The 12,361-nt window shown below is 42.5% G+C and overlaps 1 protein-coding gene across 2 annotated transcripts in view; it reads right to left on the bottom strand.

Annotated features, from left to right (window-relative positions):
* Nucleotides 1–5,499, bottom strand: part of WDR47 (WD repeat domain 47) — a 38,491-nt gene extending 32,992 nt beyond the window's left edge. Inside the window, exon 1 of one of the 2 annotated variants that reach the window (XM_082225447.1) lies at nt 5,147–5,499. The gene's annotated coding sequence lies outside the window, so the exon portion shown is untranslated. The remainder of the gene's footprint in view (nt 1–5,146) is intronic. The other variant, XM_082225448.1, reaches the window with a different exon arrangement.
* Nucleotides 5,500–12,361: the final 6,862 nt, after the last annotated feature.

The following is a 12,361-nucleotide window of genomic DNA, read 5'->3' as shown; positions in this document are numbered from 1 at the left end:
TCAAAGGCTTTTGCATAGTCAATGAAGCAGAAGTAGATGTCTTTCTGGAACTCTCTAGCTTTCTCCATAATCCAGCGCATGTTTGCAATTTGGTCTCTGGTTCCTCTGCCTCTTCTAAATCCAGCTTGCACTTCTGGGAGTTCTCGGTCCACATACTGCTTGAGCCTTCCTTGTAGAATTTTAAGCATAACCTTGCTAGCATGTGAAATGAGTGAAATTGTGCGGTAGTTGGAGCATTCTTTGGCACTGCCTTTCTTTGGGATTGGAATGTAGACTGATCTTCTCCAATCCTCTGGCCACTGCTGAGTTTTCCAAACTTGCTGGCATATTGAGTGTAGCACCTTAACAGTTATGCTTTCCTGCAAAGCAGCCTGAGAACTAAAGTTTAAGAGTGCTGAGAGCTGTTAGGAGGCCCCAATTCCCCTCACAGAACTACAGTTGCAGGAGTTTCCTGGGAAGGGGGACTGATTGCTAAACCACACTGGAATTGTAGCTTGGGGAGCAAAAATTAATAGGGGATCTCCTAACAACTCTCAGCACTCTCTCAGCAACTACACTTCCCATGATGCTTTCGGGGAAGCCACAGCTGTTTAAAGTGATATAGTGATATAATGGAAAGCCAGTGTCGTGTAGTGGTTAGGATGTCTGGCTAGGACCTGTACAACCAAGGTTCAAATCTCCACTTAGCCATAAAGCTCACTGGGTGACCTTGGGCCAGTCACTCTCAGCTCAACCTACCTCACAGTGTTGTTGTGAAGATCAAATGGGGAGGAGAACTATTTACGCCACCTTGAGCTTGCTGGAGGAAAGGTGGGATATAAATGCAATCAATCAATCAATAATTCCACTTTAAATACATAGTGCAGATGAGGCCTTAGAAGTAAATCCCACTGAGTTCGATGGGACTTACTTCCAGATAAGTGAGTACAAGATTTAAGGCTTAGTACGCAAGTAACAATTTATTTCTTAAAGGCTGCTTTAAGGTAATAAATTGAACATTGTCTTAAATCACAAATTAATAAATGTATTTTATAGATGCTAAGATTATATTTTAATTATAATTTAGTGCCTTTAGAGCTAAATTACAGTGGTGCCCCGCAAGACGAATGCCTCGCAAGACGGAAAACTCGCTAGACGAAAGAGTTTTCCGTTTTGGAGGTGCTTCGCAAAACGAATTTCCTATGGGCTTGCTTCGCAAGACGAAAATGTCTTGCGAGTTCCTGCTGGTTTTTTCCCTTCCCCCCCTTTTTCTAAGCCGCTAAGCCGCTTATCAGCTGATCCGATCAGCAGATAAGCTGCTAAAAGCTGCTAATAGCGCTAATCCGTCAATGGGCTTGCTTCGCAAGACGAAAAAACCGCTAGACGAAGAGAATCACAGAACGGATTCTTTTCATCTTGCGAGGAACCACTGTACTGTGAGTATATCTAATACTAAGTTTCTTCCCTCCGCTGTAGCTTGTGGTTTGGCTCTCTTCGTATATTTATTCAGCAAGCTAGATGAACTGTGTGATGCAATGTGGCTTTAACACGATCATATTGCAGAACACAAGTTGTCAGGTAATTCTGCCTTGAAACAACAGGCTAGCCAACAGTACAATCCTATGTATGTGTCAGAAGAATGTACCAGTGTGGTACTTCCCATCTCTAGTGTGTTTAGTATTGAAGCCTGCCTGAAGCACTTGTTGGTTCCTTTCATTTCTTTGATTGTTAAACTGAAGTGTTAATAAAGAAATTAGAATCTTCTTTAGAAAGGGAACAAACTGTACTTAAGGTCACCCTCAATTTGAGACAGTCCTTCAAGCCCATAATTTGAAAAATTAGTTGCTATTGTGTAATGATTTATCTCCCAAAATAGCACAGTAGCATCTAAAGTAATTGTAAACAGAAGTTCAATATACAACAGAAAACTAAAATAGATTAATATGCAAATAACTGAATATGCATTTGGCATAGTATTTATTATTATTTAAAACACATCCTGACAAAGCACAATTTCTGCAACACAAAAAGACAGGCAGGCACCTAGGGGCCAAGACACTAGTTTATTATTCCATATTTAGCCTCTCCTAACAGCTTTTTAATCAAAGGATAAGGATAAGTATTTGTGGCAAATAGGTATTAAGGTAGCATTTAAATTTTAAAAGGTACATAGATTTATTTACATTATGACCATGTATTACTTATTGTTCAGTAAGAAGCATATTTGAGGGTCAATAACTTTGAATATGGATAAAAAGTGCCCTTTATTTTGTGATTATAACACATATTCATTGTTTATCACAGGGGTGGGAACCTGCAGCCTTGCAAATTATGTTGGAGGACAACTCACATCAGCCCTAACCAGCAGCACCAGGATGATGGGATTTGTAGTGCCGCAACATCTGGAGGGCCACATGTTCCCCACCACTGGTTTACAATAAACATTCCACACAACTATATGCACTTAAAGGGAAAATCCCAGTGCTTTTCAGCTCTTCACAGCACCCATTCTAGTCATTCTTATAATAATATAAATAGGGCATTCCAATAAAAAGCAAGCACTTTTACCCCCTTTTTATTTTATGGTAAGGAAATGCATATGTTTAACCCTCTGACTGAAATAAAAGAAGTAGAAGAAATGCTTTGTTTTAGAAGGATTATGCTTCAGCAATATTACCCAAGCCAGGCCACAACAAAGCAAAAGCACTCAGTGACCCACTATTTTTCAACTCTTTGGCTTACTAAGGGAAAACAATTGCTTCTAATTGCAAAAACCAAAACCTCCATTCAATAAATAAAGAGCAAATGCTTCACATCCTCCTGCTCCATAGCTGTAGTCTATTGGCCTGCCAGAAAGGATGCATGTCAGGTGGTACAAAATTACTATATGTTCCTTATGCTAGGGATGAAAGGAAGATGGTAGCTCTATCATAATTAGCACACCTTTTCTGGTAGTGCCACAGTGCTTGGATTGAACCTAAGATATAAAAATGCAACAGTGCTGCAGACAGGAGGTAGATGCAAAAATCCAGTGTCTCGAAAACTGATCCTGGTGTCAAGATTACTGAAGAGGACAGAAAGGTTTCTTTGGAAGTACTACAATGAGGGGAACCTCAATGGAATATTAGCTATGATTCCTAGATAGATTTCAGCCTGGCATCTTTCGAGTAAACCCTATATGGGAGAAGTGGGGTGGAAGAGCCTGCAGCATAACAGCAAGAATAAAACTCTTATCATCATCATCATTATTAAAATTTCTATGCTGTCCTTCATAGGCCAAAGATTGCATAATTAGCCAAAGGCCTGGGAGAAGAGGAATGTTTTTGCCAGGCACCTACATTGGGATCTCTACTTCTTACTTTCAAGCGGCTCCTAGAAAATTTATTTGGCACCAAAATTTTGTGAAAATATTTGTGAAAGAGAAAACCCATGAGGAGGCTTCAAGAATAGCCAAGTGCAGAAGTTATCTGTGACCAACCAATGGGGCACTGAAAAGCCACAGCCTTTGCACCTTTACAGAGTGGTAAGCTAAAATAATTCTCATGATCTATGTTGCCCCATTTATGCCAAAATGAATAATTTTTGTTGTCAAATAGCTTTGCATTCTCTTGTTTTCACCTGCTATAATTTATTCTCCAACTATTATTTGTCTAAAAGATTATCAAATTAAATAGATGAGCAAAGCAAGAATGGAAGGTGATAAAACAAACTAATTACAGCAATTAATCAGGAGATGAAGAGAAGAAAAGGCTATTCTAAAGATTACCACATAGAAATAAGAAGGGGTCACTAGCATAACAGTTATGTCAGCATATTATATTTATTTAGCCGTTCTCATGTGTCACCTATTGCTATTCAGGTCTCCAAAGCAGAATATACCAGAGACACATGGTACTCCAGAAAAGTCACAGGCATTCATTATTATGTTCATGGCATCCTTCAAACTAAGGTTGTCAACAAATTGATTTGTTCTTTGTTCAAACAAAGAACAAAGTATTCCATTATTGTCTCGAGCTATTGTATACAGTCGCTGCAACATCTGCAGCTGCCTGCTGCCAATATGTTTTGTCAAGTTTGCATTCCTGTATTCAGAATGCATCCACAATAACTGTCACCCTTCGTTCGTACACTCACAGGATTGTCACTAAACTAAACACATTCTAAAAGAAGCATGCGCATGCATGCATCCACGAACCCACCCTTCCTTCACTGCAGCTCAATTGTGTGAACAAAGGATTGTAACAGGGAACTGGATACTTGACACTCAAGTTTTTCCTGCTAAAACACGCTGAAAAAGCTACTGTACTGTGACCCAATAAGGCCATCCCTTGCAATGAAATTAGTCAGGAGCAGGGACTTTAGGACACAAAACTGGAATGCTTCCTCGGGAAAACGCACAATTAAAAACCTCAGAGCAGGTAAGACAGGCTATAAAAACACCGCATCTTTTTTCTTTTTTTGCAGTGACACTGCAAACCTGTTTCAGGCATCCTCTTCTGTCAAGCACACCAAGCACAGCACAGACAAACAAGCAATGTCTCTTATGTGCCCAGGACAGATCTGGGTTACTTAGGGAGAGCAGCTTTGCAGGAGGTGCTTAACCCGTTCTGGGAGGTTTGCCCTGCTAATAATGCTGCAATAACAAAGGCAGAAGAGGGAGGTGCGGGGACGAGAGGAGGAGACGTTCGCCAGAGAACGGGAAGCAAAATGCAACAAAGCCATGGGCAACGGACAAAATTCAGCAGCAATGCACACGCATACAACACTTTCCCCTCGCGAGGCCGGCGGAGGGTGAGGAGAGGCAGCCGTGGCGATGAAGCATGCACTGACTCAACGGGAGACAAATAAGCAGGATGGGTTGGGGGGGGGAGTAAAGAAAATGGTCCTTTCGCTCATTCAGCACCAAAGCAGCCCAAGGGAGGCTGTCGCTTCGCCCCTCCCGCCGCCGCCGCCACCACCAGCAGCGCCAAGCCCTTGCCCTGCCAACGCCTCCAAGGGGGGCCCCCCGAACGGGCACTCACTCGGGGCCTCCCCTCAGGCCCCGGGCATCCCTTCCCACCCTCCCGCTCCTTCGACCCGGTTCCCCCCCCCTCAGCGGAGGCGCCGCCGCCCACCCAAGCCAGGGCAGCCGTAGGGCCCATCCCTCAGGGAAGAGACAGAGGCTCACCTCAGGGGAGGCTCCCTCCCAAAGCGGCGAGGGGAGACCAGGGCTAGCGGGGGCGCGCAAAATGGCGGCAAGCGGAGCCTCGCCACCGGGATAGTGGCAGGGAGGGAAGGAGGGGAAGAGGGTCCCGTCGCCAGCAGCCAACGCGGCCCTGCCTGCCTGCCTGCCTGCCTGCCGGCGCCCAGCTGCTCCTCGCCTTCCCGGCCCGGCTTGTGTAGTGGCGGCGGCGGCAGCGCCCTGGCTGCGGTTGCCAAGCGGCTTCTCCAATCAGTGCCCGGCAGGCCGGCTCCTCAGGGCCCCGCGGCGCCTGGGCGGGGTGACAGCGCAGCCGCCTGACTGGGAGAGCCAGGGAAAAAGGGGCGGGCGGGCGCAGGGGCGGCGTCCCTACGGGAGGAATGGCTCGCCCAGCCCGTGTCGGGGAGCGGCGCGGGCGGGAGGCGCGACGGGGATCGGGGGTGGCAGCGGCGGAGGCGGGCCAATAAGGAGCGAGGGAATCCGGGGTGTGGATTTTCTCTCCTCCTCCTCCGGCAAGATCGCATCCTCTTCCCGCCCCAGTAATTCCTAGGGTGGGTGTTTTAAAGGCTATTCTCCCTTAACATTAATAGTGTCAAACTATTATTATTATTATTGTTATTATTAAAATGGGATAAACCACTGTACTGCCCTTTATCCATACATCTCAAGGCAGTTCGCAACATAAACAATGAAAGATAAAAACACCAAAAACAAGAATAAAAACAATAACAAAATACATATTTAATGCTGTATTATTTTTAACACTTGATTGGGAGCCGCCCAGAGTGGCTGGGGAAACTCAGCCAGATGGGCGGGGTATAAATAATAAATTATTATTATTATTATATTACACACATACAAACTAGCCGTTCCCAATGGCATGATTAGCAACCACGTCTTTCTTCCAGACACGTGTACATTCTAGGCGAGTCCCTTAGAAGCAGGCCACTCACACAAGCAGGTTGTTGTTGTTGGGGAATTGATGCAAGGCAGGGGGGTCTGTAGAGGTTTAGCCAGCTACCCCACAGGGGCCAGCCCGACATTTTGGCACCTGAGGAAAAGCACAAAATGACGCGCGCCCCCACTCCCGCACCATGGAAGAAGGGGTGAGTGAAGATCCACGGGTGAAGGGTGGTATACAAATGTATTTAACAATAACAACAAGACATTGGGAATACGATCTGGGGAGGAGACTAGCAGTGCCTAATATGCACCAAGAGGTCGCTGGAGGGATGACCTGGGGTGGGGAGCTACCAAGGATGTAGCAGCAGTGCCAGTGGCATTCCTTGGAGGTCAGATCTGCTGCCCCTGTGGATCCTGTCACCTGAAACTGTCGCCTTGCCTTGCCTCCTGGGTGGGTCGGCCCTGTCAACACTGCAGTAATGCATTTATTGAGTCTTAGACCCCAATTACACTACAGGGAGAGGTAGCCATTACTTGACAGGTCACTATTTTGGCCGTTATTAATTCACAAATTGTCATTGTCCAAACCTCTTCATGATTAATGCCCTTATTATACCCAAATTATGCTTGGTGGCATGGAGTATGTTAATATTTAATTGGTCCCATTTCTGAAGCTAGGGAAAACGCAAGGTCCAACTGGTGCCAGGTGGTTTTTTGTTGCATGCTGCACAAAAATCTCCTCCTTCTGTGTGATTTATATATCCCCCCCCCCATTTGCATTAGAAGGGTAAAATTCTGATTGATGTGGTTTTGATAAGAAATTGTATTTGTTCCATTTTGCCTTTCAGCTTCTCTGTTTGTCCTGCTCCCCTTTCTTCTGACTGGGTCAAGCTCAGACGTGGGTTGCTTGCCAGTGCTGGGGCCTGTACCACAGTCTTGACATCACAGTAGCATTTTCCTCTATTTTTGCAGTGGAAGCTGCTGGCTTGTTGCCAGTGCATGTAATTACCATCTGAGAGCTTTCTTGATTCCAGTCTGTCCTTGTCTTTTCTCACATTTTCCACTGCTACAGAAAATCCTTTTTGCCATAAATGTAGAGACTGAATAAACAAATACTGGGAAGTAAAAGCCATTACTGCATCCAAAGTCTTTCCTTCCTATCTGTTCACCAAAATGGATGGTTCTGTTATTAATGAATTGCCTTAAATCTGTATGAGTTATTAAATGTCTACACTGTGTTAACAAAGTACCTTGTTTATCTATTCTTTGCTTGGAGGCACTGGGTGGGAAATACTTAATATTTAGAGCATTTAAAAAACCCCTTCTATATTTTGTTTTCATAGATAATAAAAGAACAAAGCAACAGTGGAAGGTGCAGTGAAGGAAACTGTTATATATATAATATCCCAGTCTGATGAAGAGCTCTAGAGAAATGGAAAGCTTTTGTAACATTTTGGTTGGTCCTAATAAATGTATTGCTTGATGGATTATGGACCAACATCACTTTATTTCCTTTGTATGTTTTCTTTTGTTTCAGCCTCACAGCTTGTCCCAGCAAAAGAAATGCTCTCCTGGATAACATAGCATTCACTGAACATTGTTCACAAATCCACACAAATAGTTAAAAATGGTTTCGTGGTACTTACTCAACACTTCTGGAACTGATCCAAATTCTTGTACTACCGGTTTTTAGACTTGTCAAAACAATAAGCAATATTGATTTAAGGTGACAATTCTACACATCCAAGCACCTTAATAAATGTGTTTACACTCAAGAGGCACTTGCCAGGACTTGCTATCTTAGATGGAAAGCTCTTTGATATAGTAAGACATGGGTGATGAAATACTTGATACGAGAGTTGAGTTTGACTAATTACAAAAAGAGTATGCTGAGAGTATGCAGGTATATTAACATATTTCAAAACATCAATACTGAAAAGGATTAGCACTTTTGTCAGGAACTCTCACTCTGTGACGTTACATCAAATTGTGAGCTTCCCCATCAGCCAGTCCTATAGCGCCGGTACAGGGAAACTCAGAACATGTTGTATCACAGAGTAAGTGTTAAAACATGTTTGACAAAGAAGGGGAAGAATTAGCCATGGAAATGATGCTTTGGTGGCAGCCCGATCACAAAAACATGTGGGACAAGCTCTGGACTTGGTAGGATTTACTGTAAATAAGCAGTTTAGGATTGGGCTATAAGGATTGTGTTTATATTGTTAACCGCCCTGTGATCCTGATGAAAGGCGGTGCAGAGATTTAATTAATTAATAAGAAGCTGTATAAACTGATGTATCGTAATTTGCACACAAGCGCTCATAAAAACAATGGTAGAATTAGAGCTTCATTACAGCAAGAGATAAATGATAATTTTGAGCAAGTGCAAGTTTTTAGGAGATTTATGAATGGTCCCGTCTCACCTGCACCCCCGGTTTAATCAGTTGGTTGAATCAAAAGCATGAACAAGCTCTGTAGTCTGCTTATCCAGTTAACATAAGACAGGTTGTTTCTAGCACAAGGCTACCACACCTTTAAAGCACATTCTTTCCCTCAAAGAATTCTGGGCACTAGTTTAGTTTGTTAAGAAGGAGTCTCTTCCCTACCCGAAGGAGTCTCAAAGCGGCTAACATTCTCCTTTCCCTTCCTCCCTCAAACAAACACTCTGTGAGGTGAGTGGGGCTGAGAGACTTCAGAGAAGTGTGACTAGCCCAAGGTCACCCAGCAGCTGCATGTGGAGGAGCAGGGAAGCGAACCCGGCTCCCCAGATTACGAATCTACCACTCTTAACCACTACACCACACTGGCAATCAAGGGTTTTTGGGAACTGTAACTCTGAAAGGGGTAAACTAGTCTTCATAATTTTTGTGGAAAAGGATGTGCTTTAAAGGTATAGTGTGTATGCAGATCTAAATGGGAAGAAATTATCAAGCACCTCCGCAGCACTCCTGTGGTGTGTGTCCTTTGAACAAGCCAATAATAATTTTGTGGTTCAGTGTTGACCTGTGCCCATGATGAAAGCAGGGCATGTCAAATGGATGTAGTTCACTTGTAGCTAACAAAACCTTCAAGTCAACTCTGGCTAAAATGCTGCCTTCTGAGTTGACCTCTGTCATGAGCCCCATGGAGATGTCACAGAGGGGATGGGCTAATTATGAGGTTTTTTTGGGAGGGTGTTAAGTAAAACAGGGAGTTGGAGCTTAATAACCACAGGAGGACCCAGGTGGGCTGAGGAAGGTGAAGCTGGGATCTCAAGGAATGCCTCTGCTGGAGGAGGGGTCTCAAGCGAGTCAGGAGCTGGATCCTGGGGAAGGGTCAAGTGGGTTGTCAGAGAGGTGTGCTACCCCCGTGATATCGGACAACTCTGGTCAGGCACCTCCTCAGTAAGCAGCCTCTGCCTGGGGACAGAGTATGCTGGATACTGAGCTGGCACCTCCATCATCCATGACACAGAGAAGCCAGTGCCAGCACAAACCAACAGGCCCAGCCCACTCCCAGAAGTGTCCATTTGATTGCTCAGATCAGAGATGCCTTCACAAACTGCAAGCCGGCAAAACCTTTTGCCAAGCATAAACGTATACATTTAATGGCTTCAGAGGATAAACTGAAAACGCGTACCAAAAAATGAAACCGCAACATTGTTTTTGGTGCCATGCTTTTTATTTAAATGGAAGGGAAGGACTACACTGTACTAGGTAGGTAGCACTATGACAATATCTTACAGCACAGCTTCTGAAAAAATATGGTAGCAATGCTCCACAAAAGTGGACAAGTAAGCACACGATACACTGTACATTTCTCAACAGACGGTGCCCATTTAAATTAGAAATAAACAGAATTTGGCTTTAAACAGCCAAAGAATTTTTCCTTTAAAAAAAACCACCAACAGTCATCCAAAAATGGTTTCAGTAGCTACTATGACTGTCAGAGCTTGAACACCTGGCCTGGAAATTAGGATGGTTGGCAAATTCTGGCATATAAACAATAAAAACACCCCGCTCCCTCGAGGAAAGCACCGGTGTGTAACTGATAATGTCACTGATGAACACCGGACTTCTCCATGAAAGGCTTTTATTTTCTTAAACAAGATCCCAAATGAAGACATACTGTCATTAGAAAATTTGCAAGCTTAAAAAGAAAAAAAGAAAAAATCCTGTCCTTAGCTCTCCAAGTAAGTAGTAACATTTTAATCGCCAAAGTCTCAATTTTTTAATTGTATTATTCACATCCTACCTTTCAACATTGCACAGACATCTTTTTTTCTGAACGGTAGACAAAATTCATAATACATTCAATAATTTAAAATGACACTATGTTGCCACATTTTAAAAGAAATTATCCTGTTTAGATAGGTGTGCATGAATCAGTCAGTGGTATGTATCATTAAATTATATTTTTCTTTTAGCAGGAATAGTTTAGTTAAAAATCCTTCCATGTGATCTCCTCCATCATCTATCCCATTTATGTCCTATCAGCTCACCCCCAACTTGGGCAAGTTTTAACTTAGATGTATGCTTACACGGGTATGCAATATATTTTCCCTATGCCATTAGTTGGAGGATAAGCCTCGTTGGTAGAATGCATAGACCTTCTATCTCCTATTTTTAAAATATATATAATATATACACAGTATGTTTACACTTGAAATAGAAGATGGGTTAGATATCCTGGTTCATATACATGCAAACAGTAGGAATCAGCTAACCACAAATAGATCAGAGCCACATACCTATTAAACAGGTGGGTTTTGTGTTGGGTTTTTTTACAGTTTTAACAAATATACATAAATATAAGAACATAAGTTAAAGTAAATATTGATTGCATTTCTGAGAAAATGCTGATAAAGAACCCAGACACATTGATGCCTAAGGCCTTGTCATAATTTTAAAAAGGGCTGTTCTCTAAATTATTTAAGGACTTATCATTCCTATACATCATCTATATAAAGAACAGAAGCAGACTGTAGTGAAGTACTACCTCTCCAAGTCAAGCAGTTCAGTGGGAGAAGTGTACAGAATTTTAAGTTTTCCTTTGTAGGATGCATACTAAAAAGTAACAAACACTTTAGACAGCTAGTTCAAAACTGTCTTGAAGTTCCAACACTTGTCACAACACTGAAACGGAACAGGTTTAGCAATAATTCAAGTCTTTTCCTGAGAATGAGGTTCCACCTAGATCCCCTCCCACCCCCCAACTAAGTCCTCTGGTGTACAAATGTCAAAAAAGCAATCACAAAAATAAGGGTAGGTTTCAAGTTTGAGCTTTTCCACCTGCTGAAACAGTGCCTTGCTATATCTGTATAGGAATCCTGACAATAAGAAAGAAAAAGAAAGCAACAAGCAAACCTCCAAACAGAAATATAACTTCTCTAAAGGAATCAGATGTGCAGCCCTTTGTTAATACTGAAAAAAGGTGCCCCAGTGATTATTTTGTAAATGTTAACATTGCTGTATGTGTGTGGCTCTTAGCCATTCTTGGTTTTAATACACTCAAGATTGTCATGTATCATCATCAATACCATAATTTATATTAAACAAAATTAAATTGATGTCTTGGAAGAAAAATTACTTTGGTCCATATATTGGATGGCAACCTGGTGACACATCAGAATAGCTTTCATAGAGCAGGCTTACTCAATATAATTTTCTTCAAGTTTCTCAGAAGGACTCATACAAAGTGTCTACTTTTAAGACAATTAATACTGTTTTGCTTAGGATTTTGAAATAGCCATTCAGGCCGTAATCTCAGGAAGCAATGGTAGATGTCTGCATTTGTTTAGTGGTGCTATTTTATTTGGGTCACCTGTCATGCCACAGACACGTATCGTCCCCTTTGCTAAATCTCAGAATGTTAAACAGCAGTTTGGACTGAACTGTAAGTGGACTCCTGTTCAGAAGAAAAATGCAAAACACAATAGTGCATGCAAAGATCTCCCGTCATGCTTCCCTGGATCAGGGCAATGGTGGATTTCTAAATATAATGACAATACCTTTATAAAACAAGTTTCCTTGTGGAACAAGCAATGACAGCCATCACATTTCCTTGCCAGAGGTTAAGACATGCTAGCAACATTTAATCCTGGACATCCTCTCCAAGGAAATTTTCTGGTGCAAAACCCTTTGAAATGAATGAAAGTCAAAAAAAGAACGGATACCTTCATTTCATTGCAAAAAGGTTTGTGCCCTCTGTTACCGGCAGGCCACTTAAAATTTAACGGTGTGGCAAATCAAGACAGAACATTTCTCCAGTGAAGATATAAAGAGCAGAAGCAAATTCCAAAACAAGCATAACACACCAAAG

This window comes from Podarcis vaucheri (genome assembly GCF_965113315.1).
Source record: "Podarcis vaucheri genome assembly, chromosome: 6".
NCBI classification, from domain to species: Eukaryota; Metazoa; Chordata; class Lepidosauria; order Squamata; family Lacertidae; genus Podarcis; species Podarcis vaucheri.
This window is presented reverse-complemented; position numbering and strand designations above follow the sequence as displayed.